Genomic DNA, 21,323 nt, shown 5'->3' with positions numbered 1-21,323 from the left:
GAAGGGATTGCGGCATGACCATGCCCCCTGGGGGGTGATTTCTCACCTTCCCTCTCATTGTCTCTGTCTCTCTCTCTCTCTCTGGCAAGCACATGTGACCTCTAGCAATTTTTTTTTTTTTATAAATTCAAATACATTACATATACAATACAGTACATATACCACTTCATGGCAAAATTGGCTTATTTTCTATAATTTTATTATTAGACAATAGTCAAAGTCATTTGCCTCCAACAATTTATCAAATATTCTTTACATATGATTCCTAAAATTTAGGCGAAATTTTATTGCTATATGCTTTTGACTATTTTTCTAAGGTGAAGATCTTTAAGTCATATCACATTTTCAAACAAGTCCATTAATTCCCAACATGTATAAATCCATGCATTAGAATTTCTGTTGGGGCAATATAGCACAGAATAAATACCTGAGAAATCTTTAGTCTGGGAAGCAGGAACATTATAACTATTGTGGACCAGCAGATTTATTATTTGCATTAGTTCTTAGTTGTGTACACTGCAGAAATGGATGATCAGGGAAGGGAGTAGCCAGCCCTCCTTTAGGAATATTGTTTTCAAGAACAACTGTCTGGGAACCCAGATATATCCTGTCCAAGTGGGACCACAAAGGGAAGCCAGTGGCAAAGTACATAGAAAGCTGAAACTTCTGTCCCATGGAGGACCTACAGTGACTGTTGGTCACTGTTGTCCATCAGAGCTAACAGTAAGGAATAAGAGCTGAACCTGAAACAAAGGAGAGTGAGGACAAGTCTGCAGCTGCTAGATCATCCATATCTGTCTCTGACTGAATCTGACCATGATGATCTTCCAACAGCAATGGCTGCCACTCTACCTCTACCTTCTAAAATTTCATGCAACTTTTCCTTTTGGACAATTCTATTCAATAATCACACAAAAAAAGATTATGGAATTACTTCTAAGTTAACTTAGCTAAGTTAACACAAAACAAAATGTCACAAAAATAGTTCTACTAATAAAAAGTATATAAAAATGCCAGTGAGCCAACCCCATAGTCTAATGGTTAAGGAAGTCAGAGCCTACATGGCTAACCCATGGTTCAAATTCTGACCCTGGTAGCTTGAAAAAACATGCAGGGCATGTGTACATGCATGCCCCAAATTCCTACAGAATAGAGAAACAGAAGAGAAAGTACTGTTAATATAAGCATGCCCCATTGGGGGTGATTTTCCCTCTTTCTCTCTCTCTCTGCTGTGATTTCTGGCATTTAAAAAGATGTTGAAAATATATGAGACTTTGTTTCAAATGTGCAAAAATAAGCACAAATAAATTTTTTAAGAAAAAAGTCAGAGGTTATAAACAAAGTCAATATTTGAAATTAGGTGAGAGCTACATCAGGTAGATACTGACAATCACAGAACAATCTCCAGTGACTCAGTGCTTGATGTTCCATCCCTGCAGAGTGACAACAGATAAAACCAGAGCCTCTAAAAACTATACCCTCTCAGAAAATAAAAATAAATTTTAAGTTCCCGAACCAGAAGGTATCAACCTAAGACATAAACTGAGATGAAATGGGTAAAGCAAAAGGACTTTATTTGAGCATAAGGTTGAGGACAGCACCTGATATATAGCCTGGATGGACACATTTAGGTTGTCATGCACATTCACCTCAAGGTCTCACAATATTTCAGCAGGCAAAAACCATAAGCAGAAGGGGAGGGAGGGAGAGATGATTAAATAAATTGTTTTAGGACAGTGAGTGTTAACTACTAGGATGAATAACAAGGGTGGCATGAGTTTAGGATCAGATCAGTAATCTCCGGGCAGATGTCCTTGTAGAACTAGGCTCTGTGTCAGGTTGCAGTGGTCTTTGTGCAAGGTTGTGGTTCTGGCAAACTCCTGTCATAGTTCTTGTTATTAGACATATTAGCATAAGACAACACATCTTTTATGGCTTTTCCAGGCTGTTTAATCAGAGTTCAACACAAGTTGACAAAAATGGCTCAATTTTCTTTCAGACAGTGTTTTCAAAGGAAACAAGTATTATGGCCTTGACTCTGAGTGTGACAGCAAATGTCTTCCCACTTTTCTGTTGCACTTACCGAGCTTAGTCCAAGATGGAAATGAAAAGGACCCAGAACCAGCAAGATTGTCTTGAAGAAGAATTATCTGGGATAGTTTGCTCTACCATATAACAAGATTGACTATAAAGCTAATGTACTTAATAGAAACTGATACTGACATAAGGAAACACATACCAATGGAATAGAATAAAAAGTCCATAAAAGACACACAAAAGTACAGCATATACAGACACCTAGTTTATAACAAAATGACACTGTAGAGCCATGAGGAAGGGATGGCATTTTAATAATGCGATACAGGGTTGATTGGAATGTAGATCTAAATGTGAAAAGAAAAAATTAAAACTTTCAGAAAATATGATATATAGCCTGGATGGACACCTTTAGGTTGTCAAGCACATTCACCTCAAGGTCTCACAATATTTCAGCAGGCAAAAACCATAAGCAGAAGGGGAGGGAGGGAGAGATGATTAAATAAATTGTTTTAGGACAGTGAGTGTTAACTACTAGGATGAATAACAAGGGTGGCATGAGTTTAGGATCAGATCAGTAATCTCCGGGCAGATGTCCTTGTAGAACTAGGCTCTGTGTCAGGTTGCAGTGGTCTTTGTGCAAGGTTGTGGTTCTGGCAAACTCCTGTCATAGTTCTTGTTATTAGACATATTAGCATAAGACAACACATCTTTTATGGCTTTTCCAGGCTGTTTAATCAGAGTTCAACACAAGTTGACAAAAATGGCTCAATTTTCTTTCAGACAGTGTTTTCAAAGGAAACAAGTATTATGGCCTTGACTCTGAGTGTGACAGCAAATGTCTTCCCACTTTTCTGTTGCACTTAACGAGCTTAGTCCAAGATGGAAATGAAAAGGACCCAGAACCAGCAAGATTGTCTTGAAGAAGAATTATCTGGGATAGTTTGCTCTACCATATAACAAGATTGACTATAAAGCTAATGTACTTAATAGAAACTGATACTGACATAAGGAAACACATACCAATGGAATAGAATAAAAAGTCCATAAAAGACACACAAAAGTACAGCATATACAGACACCTAGTTTATAACAAAATGACACTGTAGAGCCATGAGGAAGGGATGGCATTTTAATAATGCGATACAGGGTTGATTGGAATGTAGATCTAAATGTGAAAAGAAAAAATTAAAACTTTCAGAAAATAAAATGACAGTATTTTCATGACTCAAAGTGGAGAAAATTCTCAACAGGAAATAAAAATCATTAACAGAAAAGAAATTGATAAAGCACAATGATCTTAAAAATAGGAACTTCCATTCATTGAAAGGCATTATTAGGAGAATGAAAAATAAAAGACAATCTGATAAATAAGACATCAGCAATATGCATAACCAGCCAGTTTCCTAAAAAACTCATACAAAACAATACAAAAATGATAGTTAACGGAACCAAAAAAGTGGGAAATGAACAATAAACTAAAGAAAATATTCAAGTTGCAATTAAACATATAAAAAACATCGAACAACATTAATAGACGTAAATGTAAACTAAAATCACTGTTCACTCACCAAAAGGGCTGACATGAAAGAGGATCATAGTACCAAATGTTGATCTGAAAAAAAATATGAATTCATGAACACTTCTGGTAGAGGTTTAATAGTTACAAGCACTCAGGAAAGTCATTTAGTATCACCTACTAAGATCGAAAGCATAGTGCCCTATGGTCCAAGAATGTTACTACCTGTATTCTCAACAGGTATGCTTATGCACATGAACCATTAAAAAAAATTCAAAGATGTTCATTCAACATTGTCCTGAACTAAAAATAAACTCAGATACCTTACAATAACAGAATAATGAATAAATAAATTGCCTGATTTATATAATGAAATGCTATATGGTAAGTATGAAATGAATTAGGGGCAGTTTTTGTACTCTACACACAGCATCACTCTTACCTTTTTGAAAGCCAGTCCCTGATGACAATAGACTTAAATATGAAAGGCAAAACTATAAAAACTTTAGAAAAAAATGAGAGTAATAGCTTTATGAATTTAAAGTTCAAAATGACTTTTAAACAAGCCAAAGAAACACAAAGATAAAGTAGATAAATATGATTATGTTCAAATAAATATCTGCTGATAAAACATAAATGGTGTGTTTTATAATTGCAACAATTTAAAAAAACAACAAAACTATGCAAAATATATAAGAAACACTAAAATCAATACAAAACTATAATCAATGCGAGAGAAAAGCAAGCAAAAATCTCAAACAGAACTTTTTTTAAAAAATGAACATTGAATAATCAATAAATATATGAAAACATGCTCTCAGCCTCACTAATAATCATGAGAATGGGTAGCCAAAACACTATGAAACACCATTTTATACCCTCCAGTTGAGGGAAAACTAGAAAGTCTTACAGTAACAACTCTGACAGGTCGGAGGAGAAATAGAATTTCTGATGGGACTGTAAAAGAGAATATGGAAGATTTACTGCTAAGTGAAGCAAGCCAGGCCATGAAGGAGAGACATTGTATGTTCCCCACTTAATATATACCAAGTGTCTGCACTCTATGACTGAAACTGATTGACTAAAAATTATAGAAACACAGTAAATGGATGTGAACACCAGATACAGCGTGTGTGAAAGAGTAGAGTCTGAGAAAGGACATTTAGAAGGAAAATAGAGAAACAAAGCATTAATGGGACAAAGAAATGTGGTATTATCTGTTGAATATAATTTTATAGTTTTATCAACTGGACTAGGGAGAAATGTTCACATGTTAAAATATTCACTTTGTAAGCTAAATAGCATGATCAAATGTATAAAAGAAAATGAAATTTAAAAAAAGAGTGCAGCTACTTTGAAAACAAATTGTCATTATCTCTTTACAATGGAAGATCTGAATACCCTATACCACACATATGTGTGTGTGTAAATATATCATTTATATATCAAATATTTGCTTTTATAGACCAAGAGAAAAGTCCAAAATATCTAAAGAAGCATTTTGTAATACCAAAAACCCAAACATAATGCACTGACAGAGGACTATATAAACAATTTAATCTCTATGTAATAGAATGTTAAAATGGGTGTGCCTTAGTTTCTTTCATTCATTACCATGATGAATCTCAAGTGTATTCATGTTGGATAATTTCAGTTCACATACTAAGTGATGTATAGTGATTAAATGTATAAAATAAAAATTTTAAAATTAAAAAGTATTAAGCATGAAAGCAAGTCACAAAAGAATGCATACAGTATGATTATAACTATGTATTGATAAGTCCACAATTTTATAAAACTAAGCAAAATGTTGTTTAGAAATGGGTACACATGTAATAAAAAAATAAAGAGCAGCAATGATTGATAACCACAAAACAACTCAGTGATGATCTCAAACAGAAAGGGAAGATGATACTATGAGGGAGAAGCCCACAGCAGGCTTCAAAGAATCACTAATGTTCTTTCACAAATTCACAAATTGGGTGGTGGGTATCTGAAGGTTTGGTTCAGTAATATTACTTTATACCTATCATATATGTTATACATAATTTGTCCAAAGATACACTATTTCATGAAACATAGTCACTGTACCATATGACTTTTTTTCTCTCTCCTTTCTAAATTATTCCTCAGTCTTTTGTCTTTGCTACTCTTCTTTTTCTGGGAGAACCTCTAATCCCTATGTGTGTATCTAGCACTTAGCTCTATGGAGTTTGTCCTGCTTTTCCACCTTTCATTTGGATATCTCACAGTTAACTTAAATCAACAGAGCCCTATCAAACCCCTTCCCAGGTTGCAATGGTTCTCACATACTGCTAAAACTGATAACAGAAATGTCATGAATGTTAAATGATGCATTGAATAGCATTAAGAAAGCATTAGATTATGGGTCTCTCTGGATGCCATTCACTCCTGTTCGACTGTTTCATTTGACTAATAGTGATACTGGACACCTAGAATTAGCTCACAGTTGACTTTTGATAATACATTTTGAATTCTGTATGACTCTCTTTTCTACACCAGTCTCAGACTTTGCACAGCATTAAACTGTTCCATTACTGAATGTCAGAAACATTTACAGCCAGAAGTTAGAAGTCAAGACTTAACTTGCTTCTCCATAGGATCTACAGAGAACCTTGATTGCCAGGAATTTCTCTGAGTCTCAGAGACTACAGTGAGTGCAGTATCTCTTGAGAATAAACATAGCCAATGATTTAAAGATTGTGTATATATACCAGCCAGTAAGCAAAACTAAACTGTTCACTCTCATTACTGGTAATAGATGTGGGATTTCAGAGGGATCTAGAAAAAAATATACAGGTAAAGAAAGAGAATAGAAAAGGAAAATAACTGAGAGAAGAAAGAAAAGAGTGAACATCAGCAATGGAGAACAAGACAGGTATAGCACAGATCAAAGGGAGATATAAAGACCCTTAATTACGTTTTCTTAAATTTCTAACCACAGGAAAGAAGTAGAGTGAGACAGGGACAGGTTTGCAGTGTGAGGTAGGATATCCCTTCAGAGTAGCTTGGCTCTGAGGGGCAATGCATGTCACTAGAACAGTACAGCTCTGCATGCATCATCGTTGCAGGATGGAGGTGCCCAAGGGATCAAGTAGACTGTCCTTACTCCACTAGAAATCATTGGTAGCAGTGCTGTATATCCCTGGCCTTTGATGTCCACAGAGGTACTATTTAGATGTTTAGAAGGGCCAGTCTTTTAGGCTAACTAGGCAGTATGTCATGTGCTACTCAGGCATATAGACAGACTTCTATACAGATGTATAAAAGTGTTGCCCAAATTTGCCCTCTTATCACCAGCCACAGAGAAACTGCTCTCTCTTTCACTGTTTTTTTTCTGCTCCCTTACTCTGCTCTCTTAGCAGGAGTTTCTGAAACCAACTCAAGATACAAGGACAGGGCTTCAGGGAGGAGATTTTCCAGAAAGTTTTGAGAGAAATCTGAAAGAAACCAGTCATATAAGAAAAATGGAAGAGGAGAGAGTTCTGTGACTCCTTCTGTTTTCTGAAAAATGCAAGATAAGGACTTGAAATATTTGGAAAGGTCTCCTGAAGAGCAGTTTGGAACACTGCTCAAATACTAAGTGCACATATAACATCATTAGGTTACAACTAATTTTATAAATTATGCACATAAAGTTATTTAAACATTTCTAACAGTTACAAAATTAAATCAATCTACAGAAGGATGAAGTAAGGGGACTAAATAACAAGGTGTGAAAAATAAGATACAAAATGCCTTCTCTTCTACCTTTTTGAATCTGACATACCCTTAAATTCTTCCTCAAACCTCACCATATCTTCCCCAATTCTGTCTGTATCTGTAAGATTACAAATTATTGAATATTGGTGCTCAATAACTGCTAAATAATTAGCTAGAATCAGCAGCAGCCACAGGAGCATCACAATGAATGTTTTAAATGCCTTTAAAAACTTAATGATGACCCTGGTCTGTACACCTGATTATTATAATTGCCATTCCCATTTAATTCACATAACAAAGTTCAAAGGGTTCGGGATATTTCTTCAAATAGCCAGCAGAAGAGAAGTTGAGATTTAAACCCAGGACCACCTACCTCCCCAAACTCTCAGTCCCAATCACAAGGCCACAGGTCATGTGATACCAACTCCATGTATGCCATCCTTTCTTCCCTACTTCACTCTAGGCTCCCTGGAGTATAGCTGGACCTTGGCACTTAGCAAACAGATGACACTAACTATATGCTGATTGACATAAAGTATTAAGAAATGCTTTGGGATTTTAAACCATGTAGAACAGTGTTTGTTTCCTCATTACATTTACTTAATCACAAATTGATTGGTGGAGCTCCTGCAAGAAGATAGATATACTTCATTAAATGCATATATGAGCCACTGCAATTATACACACTTTATTACTCAACCTGAAAATTGCAATAATTTATTTTTTATTTAAGCACTTTCTTGATGGAGCTGTTGCTCTTGAAAGATTTGCAAATGCATCTGGTTTGTAATCATTTAAACATATTCCTACTTTAAATATACAAATGTGGTGACTTTTATTTTCCAAAAGAAACAAGTCACTAAAGATCCAGTCTAAGAATTTAAATGGTGTGTGACATTGACTTTTTTCCTACAAATGTCCTTTTTGCTTTCTGTAGTGCTGGAAGATACGATATTTCAGTTTATGGAAGCACAATGGTTGAACACAAAGGTGGCCCTTTATAACTTGCCAACAGACAAAAGTAAAAGCCAATGTGAAAGCACATGGATACAGAAATAAAAGAAAAGGCCAAAAAGGACTGTCTGTTGAATCTGATGACCACAGAGTCAGAGTCAACACAATAGTTTAAGTTTATTTCTTCCCTGAAAAAGAGAGACAGAGAGAGAGAGAGAGTCAAAGAGACAAGGTCTTGATACCTCAATAGAGTCAGAATCAACACAATAGTTTATTTCTTCCCTGAAAAAGAGAGACAGAGAGAGAGAGAGAGAGTCAAAGAGACAAGGTCTTGATACCTCAATCCAATGCCAATCTTATGCCAGCCCTGGATCACTGGCACTCACATGTCCAGCACACTCAGGGAGTCTCTGAATGTGAACCGAGAACCCTCTTATGTGAGTCAGCCTTGTAGAGCATTGCATTTTAGTGCTGCTCCATTTTCCAGCTCCCAGGACAATATTATTAAATATTCATGAAAACATTTCGTAATAATGTAGAAGAGAACAAAATTGACTAAAAAAGAAAGAAAATAATTCAATAACTAGTAAATAGAACAATGTTTCACATAAAACTATCTTTCAAAAATCTCTAATATCAAAGATTTGACTAAAGCCTTTCACACCTTCAGCAGACAAGATATTATATATTAGCTATTTATAGTTGAAAAATACTAAGCAACTTTACAGTCATTACAGTAGCATACCCTGATCACAGTGTCTGAGGACTCAGTGATGATTATAAAGAAAGAGAAAGTAGTGACTGAAACACAGTCACTACTTACAAAGACAATACCAATAGGATACTCTTTGTAAGAAGACATCAAAAACCCCAGGCTGAATGGCTTAAGAGATCTGAACAGAAATTTGATTATCGACCTCACCAATCAAGAATACCCATGAAATGATCTTGCCCTCTTGAACCAATCATTGAACTGATCATGTGCCAGGGCCCTCTACCCCTAATTTGGACCTTAAAAACACATATGGGGAACACCTCAGAATAACCAGGTCTTTTCAGCATGAGCTACCCATTCTCCTTACTTTGTGCATTGCAATAAAGCTATACTTTTCTTCATCACAACAAAAAAAAGAAGAAGAAGAAGAAAAAGGAAATAGAACTAGGAAAAAGTGAGGCATTATAATTAAAGAAGTCAGGATATTTCCCTTGCTGGTTAAGGGAATCAGAAAGAAGGAACAAATAACACCAAAAAATTCCTGGAACAGGATTGGAAAAAAATGGAGATTAGGTGGGAGTAAATACTGAGAGAGCACTGAATATTGAGTATAACTTTATCTGTTCTTTTAAGTGACGCTTTCAGAACCCGTGACATAAAAATCATGTCCACCATTACTTCACTGTGTATTCTTAGGCAGGTTATATATCAGTGCCCCACCACCTGTGTTCTTTGATCATGAAGCACTAGTTGGCATTTTCTCAATTTATATGAAATCTCTATGTGATAGTTTTGGGCATCAATTTGACTGTGCTAAGAATCACCTAGAAACCTGAAAAATCATTACTTTAGATATGTCTATGGGAGTGCTTCCAAAAGAGACTGACATATGAGTCTGAGTAAATTAGGTGGGGCATACCCACCCCCAATGTGGGCAGACACCAATCAAGAAAAAACCTAGAGAGAATCAATACAGAAGAAGGATCGGTCTCTTAAGAGAGCAGAATATACTTCCTCTGCTGTCTTAGACATCAGAACCCAAGGCTCACCTGCCTGTGGACTCTAGGACTCACACCAGTGACCACTCAGGTTTTTGGTTTTGGACTGAGAGTTATATCATAAGCTTCCCTGTCTCTGAGGCCTTTGATCTTGGACTGACCCATTCATCCTAACATTCCAGCATCTCTATCTTACAGATGGTCTGTCGCAAGATGGGAATTCTCAGTAGCCATAATTGAGTGAGCCCGTTCTCCTAAAAAGGAAAGAAAGAAAAACTTCTGATATATCTATGTATATATCCTATTGTACTGTCTTTGTAAAGAATCTTAATACACACAACTTTAAATCTCTACTACCAACTAGATTACAATCCAGTCCATGAGATGGAGAAGTCCTATAGTTACCTCTGACCCCAAAGTCAGAATATGCAATAAGAGACCCCCTTTCGTGGAAAGGAGGAATATGTAGAATAAGAGGCTCTTTGGACACCTCCATCCTCATTAGGGTAAGATCTTCTGGCTTCTCCCCCAGAAGATTCTTTTCACTCAGTGTCTGCTCAAGCAATTAAAGTGTGCTGTCTGCTTTATCTTGACAGGGCTTCATGATGTACTTAGCTAGCACTCCAGCATGGATTAAGCTTGATGGGGTCTAGAATCCACTGGAATGATGTGAGTTGGACAGATGAGCACATTTCTCTGGAATCTGCATATTACAATGCCTGCAATCAAGTCGGCAACCCTGGCATACATTTGTCAGCTAAAACCTGCAACTAAAAAGAAAGACAGAGACTGTTTTGCTCAATTTAGAGACTAGTACTTGAAATTAATGGAGAATAAATGTTCCAAATGCAAACCTTTCAAGGGACAATTTCCATTAAGTCAGAGCTGAGCTTCATTTCTGATCCACTGTTGCAAGGAGTAACAGCTGTTAGGGGCACTATAACTGCAGTCGAACCACTGAGGCCATAAACTTTAAAAAGAAAACTCTCTTTCTGATGGTCACCAGGAGAAAAGGGGAGTAAATGGCAAATTTCATAAAATCTTGTCACACTGTGAGTGCCACAAAAGCCTCAAGGCTATAGCAAGAATGTTTGCATGGAGATGTCAAAACACCAAAAATACTCCTTGCCTTCCTTAGGTGAGCAAGGCAAGCTCGGTAAATAAGAGGAACACTGAAGGATCGGACAGCAGGAAGGGAGAATAACACAGGTCCTGACACATCTAGTGTGCTACATAATGCAGTTAGAGCTCTGAGCAAGGTGAGATGATATCCTTCAGTTCACCAGCCTTTCCATTGTCAAGTTTTTCAATTGGATCACTTCTATGTTGAGCCCAACCCTTGGCTTGGGAATATATCAGTAAACAAGCCCACACACTCCCTTGTATACGTTTACAACCTAGCAAGTGAGGCAGAGAGGAGATAAAAATACTTGCACAAAAAATGGTTTGCTTTTAATGGTGATAGCTGCTATAAAACTCTAGCAAATTGCATATAAATGTATCTTGGAAGCATTTAACATTGCCTTTGGAAGTGACATTTAAGCTGAAACTTCTGAGCCAAGGGGTTAGAAGCATGGTAAACACAGAACCTTCCAAATAGAGGGTTAAGCAGATGGAAAGTCTCCCAAACAAAAAGGAGCTGGGTGAGTTGGAGGCACTGAGGTAGGCTGGTATGAAGTCGTGAGCAAGGACAGCTGAGAGGGGAAGGAGTGGGAGTAGAATGAGCTGGAGAGAACAAAGAAGGAAGCAGGAAGGGAGAAAGTTAGGACAGGATATATTAATGATTCTTTCAGCAAGATTGGCAGCAATAGAACCTCCTGAGGACCATAACTTTAATTTCTGCAGTCTATCAAAGTAACAGCACATAACAGAAGATAGGTGCATGTTTGAATAAATAAATGAATGAATGATTTTTTGTGGGAGTTCAGAGTAAGGAGAGATGAAAACCAAGATGCCCAGGCCAGAGCACATGGGATTGAGCAGAAATGTGTCCCTCAGTGGAATAGCCTTGGAGATAGTCATGGTTTCAAGGTGGTATATGTGAAAGTTAGAGGGGAAGAGAGGCTTCCAGGCAGATGAAACTGAAAGAGCAAAGGCAACCCAAGGGCACAATTTGAGAGGCAAGCAGGACCGGAAGACTGAGTCTGGACTAGAGAGAACCCCCAGCTGCTATGTTGAAACTTTGCTCTACAGTTCAGGAGGTAATGGAACATATTCTAGGTTTATGAGCAGAAAACACCATGGTAGGTCACTGTAATGATATTAGGAAGTGTATCATATGTTAAAGTCTACCTCATTTTTAAATCACAGATTTAACTGAGAGGACCATACAATGTATAGATGCAACAGTCCGATCCTGCAGGGAGGTGTAGAGGATCCCATGGATGAGCTACACCATAGAAGAAACTTCAGCTCCTACAAGGGAAGCCAAGCTTAGAAGATACTCCATGTCATTAATGAGGTTAAAAATTCTAGTTTCAGAAGGCTGCTTATAATGAATTCCCATAGGAGGTCCCCTCTCTCTGTGTCCACTGTGGGATATTTCAAAAACATGAGTTAGTATCTACAGGGTTTCTGGTCTCTTTATTACTATTGAGTCAGATGATAGAAATCTATGGAGTTTTTTGTATTTTTAGAGTTTTTTATATAATAAATTCAGGGGGAAGGTTCTATTATATAAATATAGTATTTCCCCCTATATAAACTCATTCAAATAAGAGAGAGGTGAAGGCCCAGGAGAAGTGGAACTATTTGTGAATATGGACTCCTTCTGCTGAGACTGAGCCCCTTACGGGCTGTCACCAACATCAGGAACAGCAGGCCTGTGTCAGAGGCGGGAGTCTAGGATCACTCAATTGTACCAGCACCTACATTTGACCACTGGTCTGAGACATGACCTCCATGACTGAACAAAACCTTCTCTGGATGAAGTTGGCAAACATGAAAATCTTGCTACCCACTCATGCTTCTCAGGGCCTTATCCTATGTAAACATAGTTCTGGAAACCTCTCTCTGGGTCGGTGGACAAAATGATTTCCAAGACCCAACATACACCTGTACTCCTGGTGCATATGCAGAGACAGGTATTGACAGGTGTGGGCCCCCAGGGGGCAGTGCAGGGCCTATAGGGGCCAGGCTGGGAGTGAAGCCTGATCTGAGTTGGGGGTTTCTTCAGAGTTGCCCTAGATCTGGGCCTCAAACCTCTCTGCTTTTCCCTGCAAAAAAACTGATATTAAATTTCACTTTAAAAGAAAAAAATAAAGGAGTTTTTAGAAGGAACTGACAAAAAAAAAAAAAATGTGGACATGGCAAGAAAGGAAAGGTAGCTGGGCCTGAATCTCAGCCCCTCTACTGGTCAGCTTTATTCTCCCAACTTTGCAGCTCTCTGTAGGAAAGAAAAGAATTGTAGGCAATTATTTCAAGGTTCTTTCCAGCTTTTAAAAATTCCCTGTGACTGCACTATTCCCTGAAATGAAAATGTAATTCATTTGTGGATTGGAAGTATGGTTTAAAATGTACCTTCTTTCCAGAAAAAAAAAGAATACACTATCCAGCCACTTTGGGAGACTGGCTTTTATGATGAGACTAAGAATGTTTTTTCAAAATCTAATAACCCAAGCAGAGAAAAATAGACATTACTGTACAACATTAATTGATTGACTGATATTTATTCATTCACCAAACATTCCTTGAGTGACTACTACATGTCAGACACTGCTAGCATGAGGATAATAAGATTAAAAATAATTTGTCCCTGTTATAATCTGAGAGCTTGCTTCTCTTCCCACAAAGTCTTGCCTCCATCTGTACAGAAAGACCAGCAGCCCCTAGCCCATGGACCATGAGTTCTTGCATGTAAAAAAAAAAAAAAAAAAAGAAAGACCAGCAGCCCCTAGCCCATGGACCACGATTGCTGTTCATCCACCAACAATGCTTTGCTATTACATCATCTAACACATTTTATCAGAGTCTCCTTGTTCATAAAGGATTATAGGATCAAGATCTTTCCAATCTATTTTCCAAAAGAAATTAATATGGAAATAAATTCTCTTTCTGTCATAACATTATCAACTGTGATTTTTGAAGCAGGTGGCAATCAGTTTGTATTTATTTTGGGAGAACAGCTTGGACTTGATGTTATTTCCTAAGTACTTCATACCCTCCAAGGAGACATGTTCAACATCAATGTGGTGATGATATGATTTACCTGGAAGAGCCACCTCTCCTAATTAGTTTGATTGGAAAATCAACAAAACTTGATGTGCCACTCACGTGGGAGATCCCCAAACAAAATGTTTGCAAGCATGCAAATCATACAGTCCCAGTGACAACATTCAGGGGAAGACTAGACCCTCACAGCACCTGCTTCTCAGTCACTGTGCATAATGACCAAGTAAAGCTGTCTCAATGTCATGAAACCAACCTCTTCTCAGACATTAGGGTGCCTTGCTGAACCCATTCTTCTTAGAGATGGGTGTCTGGTATTGACCTCTATTTTTAAATAACGCAGAAAAATGTCCTCAGTTCCCCATTATATCTTTGAGATAATTTCTTCTAATGTGCTTATTCCAACTATAATTAAATTATGACTCACATAATTATTTGTTTAATATCTGTCTTTCCCCTACTGATGTAGTTTGGTTATGGTGGAAACAAAGTGTCTTTCGTTAATTGTGCTAGCAGTATCTGACATAGAGTAGACATTCAAGGAATATTTGGTGAATGAATGAATCAATCAGTCAATCAATAAATCTACAGTGGTGTCTTTTTTCTCTGTTTAGGATATAAGATTTTGAAAAACATTGCTGGTCTCATAGAAAGGAAAGGAAACAGAATTTTTCTCTTGTTGACATATTCATCCATGCCAGAATATGATTATAATGCATTTCTCTTTTAGCACCAATGTGTTTTGGATCTCACAGCCAGCCGATCCCCTGAGAGTGCTTTCCCAGACTCATCCCTGTGGGAGAATCCCCAGCCTAGGGCATACCTTCCTCTTTGGTTATCCTTGAGAATGGGACACATGCTGGCCCACCCAGACCAACGTCGATGGGTTTATTCTTAACCCCTAAGCAGCCTCCCTCCTCACAAGGTACACAGCTCATACACATTTCCTTGGAAGCTTTGCGCTGCCTCCAGCTTACAATGCAGTGGAGAGTTCTCAAGTTTTATGTGGTAATTATAAGATTTTCAGCTTAGCAACTGAAAAACAGAAAAAAATCTTCCTGTTACCAAGTTAGAAACGGAAATGCTGGACCAGAACATAATGTGGTGGTTAAGGCAGCCAGATCCTACATGGCCAATTGCACAGGTCAAGTCTCAGACCCAGTGGCTTGAAGGAACACACCAGACGTATGTGTGTGCATACTCAAAATCCCAACAGGAGGAAGAAATGGAAAAGGGACTCTGGCATGACCATCCCCCAAATGGGGGTGCTTTCTCTCTCCCTCATTCTTTCTTTCTGTTTCTCTCTGGGGTGTGTACATGCTCTCTGGCAAAAACTAAAAGAAAAAAAAGAAGAAGAAGGAAAGAAAAAAGAAAAGAAGAGAGAAACAAGAAAGAAAGAAATGCTAATAAGAATTGCCTTTACCACATCAAAAGAGAAAAAGGCATTTCCCAGAGGTCTCAATATGAGTGAAAATGTCACCATTGGATAAGGAATAAAAGTAGGCTCTAGTCCCAAGAGCATTTACAGATAATACACATACACAGGACCCCTGAGTCAGGAAACACTTCTGAGGGAATGCTTTTCAGCTGTTAGCAAAGTAAGAACCAGGAGCCATGTGCTCCTTGATATCAAGTAATCTTATTGATGGGACTACAAGTTAAAGCTCAGAAGCAGAAATCTGGTATCCTCTGTGTTGAGTAGAGGGAGTCATAATAGTAGAAATGTGAAGGCAGGTAGAATCCAACTCCCTGTCCCTGTACCTCTGGTAATTATATATTTTCTTATTTCCTTTCCTCTTTGCTTGTAGCCATTGCTCTGTCTCATTTCTGCTCCCCTCCATCTGCATTTCCCCATCAACCTAGATGTCCTATGGATAGGGACTCCAGAGGGATGAGAGAACGTGTTTGGTCTGACCGAACTTCTGAATGCCCACATCTTTGAAGACATAACAAATCAGGCCACTGTCTACTCAAGCACAGTTCCCCAAATGCCACTCTCACTCCTCCAGCTCCTCATGATACAGATTTCATAATGCTCATAAAAAGAAAAACATATCCTCATGAAGAACAACACTTAATATTCACAAGTAAGAAATCACAGTACTGGTAGTAGAACAGTATTGAGAACTTAATAACAGGAGGTTAATAACCATAAAATACCATAATCCATTTTCCTGTGGAACTGAGGAGATAATTCCAGCTGTTCATAAGTAATTTCCTGCTTCTGAGAGACACCTGGATGGAACAGAGACATCACATACCCGACATGGGCACTGATGCATATTACAGGCAAGATCTCCAGTGGAGCCATTACAAGATCACATGTTTTGGTTTTAATTTTTTTTTAACTGTATTTAAGCTATAGCCCAAATAAAACACAAATACAAAACAGAACAAGTTAGAAGAATGGTAATCATTTATCATGAAGTCAACGTCAAAAATGAGGTTTTATCAAATTGCATAATTTCTAGATTTCTAAGTGTTTCCAGCAAGCCCAAGCAAAGCACCTTCTGGAAGGCCTTTGCCAGCTCTTTGCCAGCTCTCTCAATGTTTTATTTCAGATATCTGTGTGAGAAGGAACAGAGTTACAGCTTTAATCATTGAACTGGGATGGTTGGAGCTTTTTATTTCATCAGTGATCAATTTTTTGAACCCTCCAGAACCAAGTCTACTCTGTGCCTTCCACACATAAAGAAAAATATTATGAATAACATGAAAAATGGCAATAAACAAACAACTAATCTCTAGAACTTTCATTTCCAAACCCACCAATGCATTCCAACCAACATTGTTGGTGGGTCCCACCCTCTGTTGGTGGCAGATGTTTGCCCTTTGAGGGTTGCTTGGAGCTCTGGAATAGAAACTGGCTGGCCTCAGAGGAGAATCATGCCCGTGTCAAAAGTACATGGAAGGGCCAGCAGGTGGCATAGTGGATAAGATGGTGGACTCCCAAATGGCCCACCATGGTTCGAGTCTCAGACCTGGCAACTTGAAACTCAAGGTGGGCACATGTGCATGTGAGAGGAGAATGGAGGAGAAGAGATTACAGTACGGTCATCTTCCTTGGGGGTGATTTCTCTGTTTCTTCCTCTGTCTCTCTAGTGAGCACATGTACCCTATAGCAAAAATCTCTCAAAAAAATAGTACATGGATATGAGGTATTGAAACTGAGATGGCATGGCTATAAATTTATCTGAAGGTCATTTTGAAAACACATTTATAAAATTAGATGCCTCCTTCAAAATTCAAAACCCTCCTAGCTATAACAGTTTGGGCATATTTGATGAAGATAGTCTTGTTTCATACTAAGTCAGGACAAAATGGCTCCTTGCACATTTTCTTTGCACACACATGCACCCCAAATAGAAGTTCAAATCAAAATTGTTTCCCAAGTAGATTCCTAAAATACTCTGAGCAAAAGCGTATAACAATTTTAATGGGTAAAGTTACCAACAGTTTCCCACTCATCACCTCTTTACTATACTGGAAGTTACTGTCCCTGAGAGTTGAAGTAGATGAATGAGCACAGCAAAGCAGAATAAGCAATTCTGTACATCCATCAGCAGTGAGAAGAGCCACATGGCAGCCTAGGGGACAATCCTCATTGCACCATACAAACACTCACATTGAATAGGTGGTTGTATTTGGGATTTCATAAAGCTTTTCAATCCCAGGCACAGGGCACAGGGCTGGCTCCCTGTTCACACTGAGCCTCTGACCATCCTCTAAGTCAAGAACCCTAGAATAAGGGGCCTACGGGTCTAGCTTGATGCTACTGGTAGGGTAGAATTGGTACCTCTGTCCCCTCCACCTGGAATATAACCCATGAGTGGGAACTGTCCTTACAGCAGCTTGAAGCAGCACCTCACACAAAAAGCAACAGGGTCAGCAGGTCTGTTTAATGAAGTCAAATTGTGTCATTTGGAGATCTTGCATAGTTTTCATGGTGGAAATGATTTCTGAGGTAACGGTAAGGGTGAACACCTGGGCCTCCACATATCTGGGTCTCCAGCTTCATATGACGCATGGACATTACTCAAGGATGTAGTTAGTCCTGGAGCAGTCAAGGACAAGGAGGTCCACGAACAGTGGTATCTCATGATCCAGGAAGACAGAGGTCTGAAGCCTGCCAAGTCACGACTGGGAGCATTAGAGTGAGAGAATTTGTGTGCCCTGTCACCAGTTTCAGAACCAAACAACAGGTGCAGGTCAGGCACTCATGTTCCTGAATGCTGGAGGTGCAAAGTCAGAAATAACAGAAGCTCACAGGTGAAAGTAGAAATTAAGAGAAGAAAATGGGCCTCCAAGAACTGTATTTGGGCTCCCTACATCAGAACCAGCCAGCCTCTCCCTACTTGCTACTGACGGGACAGCAAATCCCCAAATGCAGAGGCAGTGAGGATCCTGGAGCTGGGTGCAGCAGGCTGGTGTCCTAAATAGTACAGCCAGCTGCAGGACAGATGTCAAGGGAGAGGGGAACAGAGGTGAAAGGAAAGAGGGGTATCTGGGAAGAGGCAGGGAATCAGGACAAGAGACTGGATCTGTTTCTATCTTAACAGCCCTTTAGTTTTTTGGTCTAAAAGACAACAAATCACCATGGGTCCGGTTTCTCTCCCAACAAATTTCCTTTTCATAAGAAGGTTGAGTTTACTGAATCTTGTGGAAGCTGAGAGCTTGAGATTTAATCCAGCCTTCTCAGTGGCCTTCCAATGAGGTGCGCACACATACAACATACAGTCCACACAGACACATTCACAATATATATGTACACACTCAACACACACACACACACACACACACACACACACACACACCTATTCAAGTACCATACCAACTCAAATCTAAAAACATAACATTTAAAATTATTGCAAAGTTGGTTACCCCTACTGAAGGAGATGGAGCGTAACTCCCACTTCTTACATGTAGACTGGCACATAATCCTTTCAAAAACTACACCATGAAAATTTGGGGAAAAGGTAACTTGACAGTGGAAAACACCTGACAAACACTGCCTCACCAAGGTGATTAAGGTCAGCATCAACAGTGATAAGTAAAGTGGACAGTGTGTACCTGTGATGTGATGTAATGAGAATGGCACTCAGACTCTGTGGTCTTGCTCTTAAAAACACAAGGCCCGGGAACCAGCAGTTAGCCTAATGGCTATGTCGCTGGTCTCCCACGTAGTCGACCACGGTTCGTGTCCTGGACCCAGTGGCTTAAAACTCACGCTGGGCGCGTGTGCGTGCGTGCCCAAGATCCCGAGAGGAGAATGGAGGAGAAGGGATTGCGGCGTGACCATCCCCCCTGGGGGGGAATTTCTCGCTTTCTGTCTCTATGTCTCTCTCTGTCTGTCTGGCGAGCGCACGTGCCCTACAGTGAAAATCTCTCCAAAAAAAAAAAAAAAGACACAAGGCCCCAGTCTTTTACAATTAAAAGTCTCAGTCAAATCCCAATTAAGAGGCATTCTACAAATACTTTTCCCATTCTCTTCAAATTTTTAAGGTCATCAAAAACTAGGAAAGTCTGAGAGACTGTCACAGTCAAGAAGAACCAAAAGAAATAAATGAAATGCAGTCTCCTAGATGTGATCCTGGAATAGAAAAAGGATGTTATGTAAAAACTAAAATAAGAATAAAATATGGACTTTAATAATAAAGTATCAGTATTGATGCATTAGTGGTGACAAATGTACCATTGAAATATAAGATGCTAACAACAGGGGCATCTGTTTGTGAGATATACTGGAATAAATATCCAGGACATACATCTTTTCAACCTTTCTATAAATTTTAAACTACTCTAAAATTTAAAAAATGTATTAAAAATAAAAAATTTAAAAATGGTTATACCATGTTTTCCATGAATACTTTTGGTAGGTATGCTTTTGATCCAGTATTAAGATTCTACCTCTTCTACGTTTTTACTCTGGCTAAGCATGTAGGCCCTAATGGACATTATCACCCATTCACTATATACCTCTTAGAATTTGCAAGTTGACCTCTGCTGTGATGTGCATATTTATTCCCCCACAACTCATGCTAAAATTTAATTGTCATTGTAACAATATTAAGAAGTAGGACCTTTGAGTAGTGATTAGACCATGAGGGGGTCACCCTCCTGGGTGGAACTGATGTTTTATAAAAGGACATGTTCATTCCCCTTTGCTCTCTCTCTTGCCCTCTTCCTTCTACCATGGGATGATGTAGCAAGAAGGTTCTTTTCAGATGCCAATCCCTTGATACTGGACTTCCCAGCCTCCAGAACTATAAGCCAACAAATTTCTATTTATTATAGATTACCCAGGTATTCTGGTATTCTGTTATAGCAAGAAAAAATAAAGTAATAACCTCTGAACATGTTCATGGGCCAGCTCCGTGGTATGGTGGTTAATACAGCTGGATACCACATGGTCAAATGCATAGTTCAAGTCCCAGAAATGGTAGATCAAAAAATAAACCAGTCATGCATATGTTCATGCCCAAAATCCTAAAAGGAGGGAGATATGGGGAGTGTTTTCTGTTCTCTCTCTGCTACTCTCTGGCAAGTGCATGTGTGCTCTACCGAAAATGAAAAAAAAATAGATCGATTATAAGTTCAAATAGTAAAATAAGATATAAATTCTGACATGTTGTCAATGCAACCAGCTTCAAATGAAACTGGTATATCAGTCTTAAATACACCAAATAAATCTAAATAACAAGGTACTCCACACCTACCATCACGCCTTTAAAAATTTCATAAACAGGCTCTCCTTTAACAGCCAACAGTGTGTATGTTTTATTTTCTTTTCTTACTCCTAAGCGTGTGTTTCCTTTCCTCTTCTCCTACAGCATTTTATTCCAACAGAATAAATGTTTGTTTGAAATTGTGTTATTCATCATCCTATCATACTTCTCCACACAAGAATATTGGTACTATACACACACACACACACACACACACACACATTTTTTTTAGAAAGAGATTTTTGCTATAGGATATGTGTACTTGGCAAAGAGACAGAGAGACAGGCTAGGCATGCACACACAGGCAACCAGCGTGAATTTCCAGCAGCCAGGTCTGGAATTCGAATTGTGGTCACCCATGTGGGAGTCCAGCAACATAACCATCAGGCCATCTGCAGGTCCCGCCTACATACTTTAAATTTCAGTGACTATAAGACTCTAAGTGTTGAAGGCTGCGAACAGCGGCGGGTCCTGCGCGGGCACCC

General features: G+C 38.6%; 1 long non-coding RNA gene across 2 annotated transcripts in view; it reads right to left on the bottom strand.

Moving 5' to 3' along the window:
- Nucleotides 1-21,323, bottom strand: part of LOC102477675 (uncharacterized) — a 363,527-nt gene that overhangs the window by 249,295 nt on the left and 92,909 nt on the right. Inside the window, exons 1-2 of one of the 2 annotated variants that reach the window (XR_003549153.1) lie at nucleotides 9,998-10,189; nucleotides 3,609-3,652 (exon numbers count right to left, since the gene is read on the bottom strand). This is a non-coding gene — a long non-coding RNA (uncharacterized LOC102477675). Of the gene's footprint in view, nucleotides 1-3,608; nucleotides 3,653-9,997; nucleotides 10,190-21,323 lie in introns of those variants that run through there. The other variant, XR_003549152.1, reaches the window with a different exon arrangement.

This window comes from Tupaia chinensis, unplaced genomic scaffold, assembly GCF_000334495.1.
Source record: "Tupaia chinensis unplaced genomic scaffold, TupChi_1.0 Scaffold000197_1, whole genome shotgun sequence".
Lineage (NCBI taxonomy): Eukaryota > Metazoa > Chordata > Mammalia > Scandentia > Tupaiidae > Tupaia > Tupaia belangeri.
This window is presented reverse-complemented; position numbering and strand designations above follow the sequence as displayed.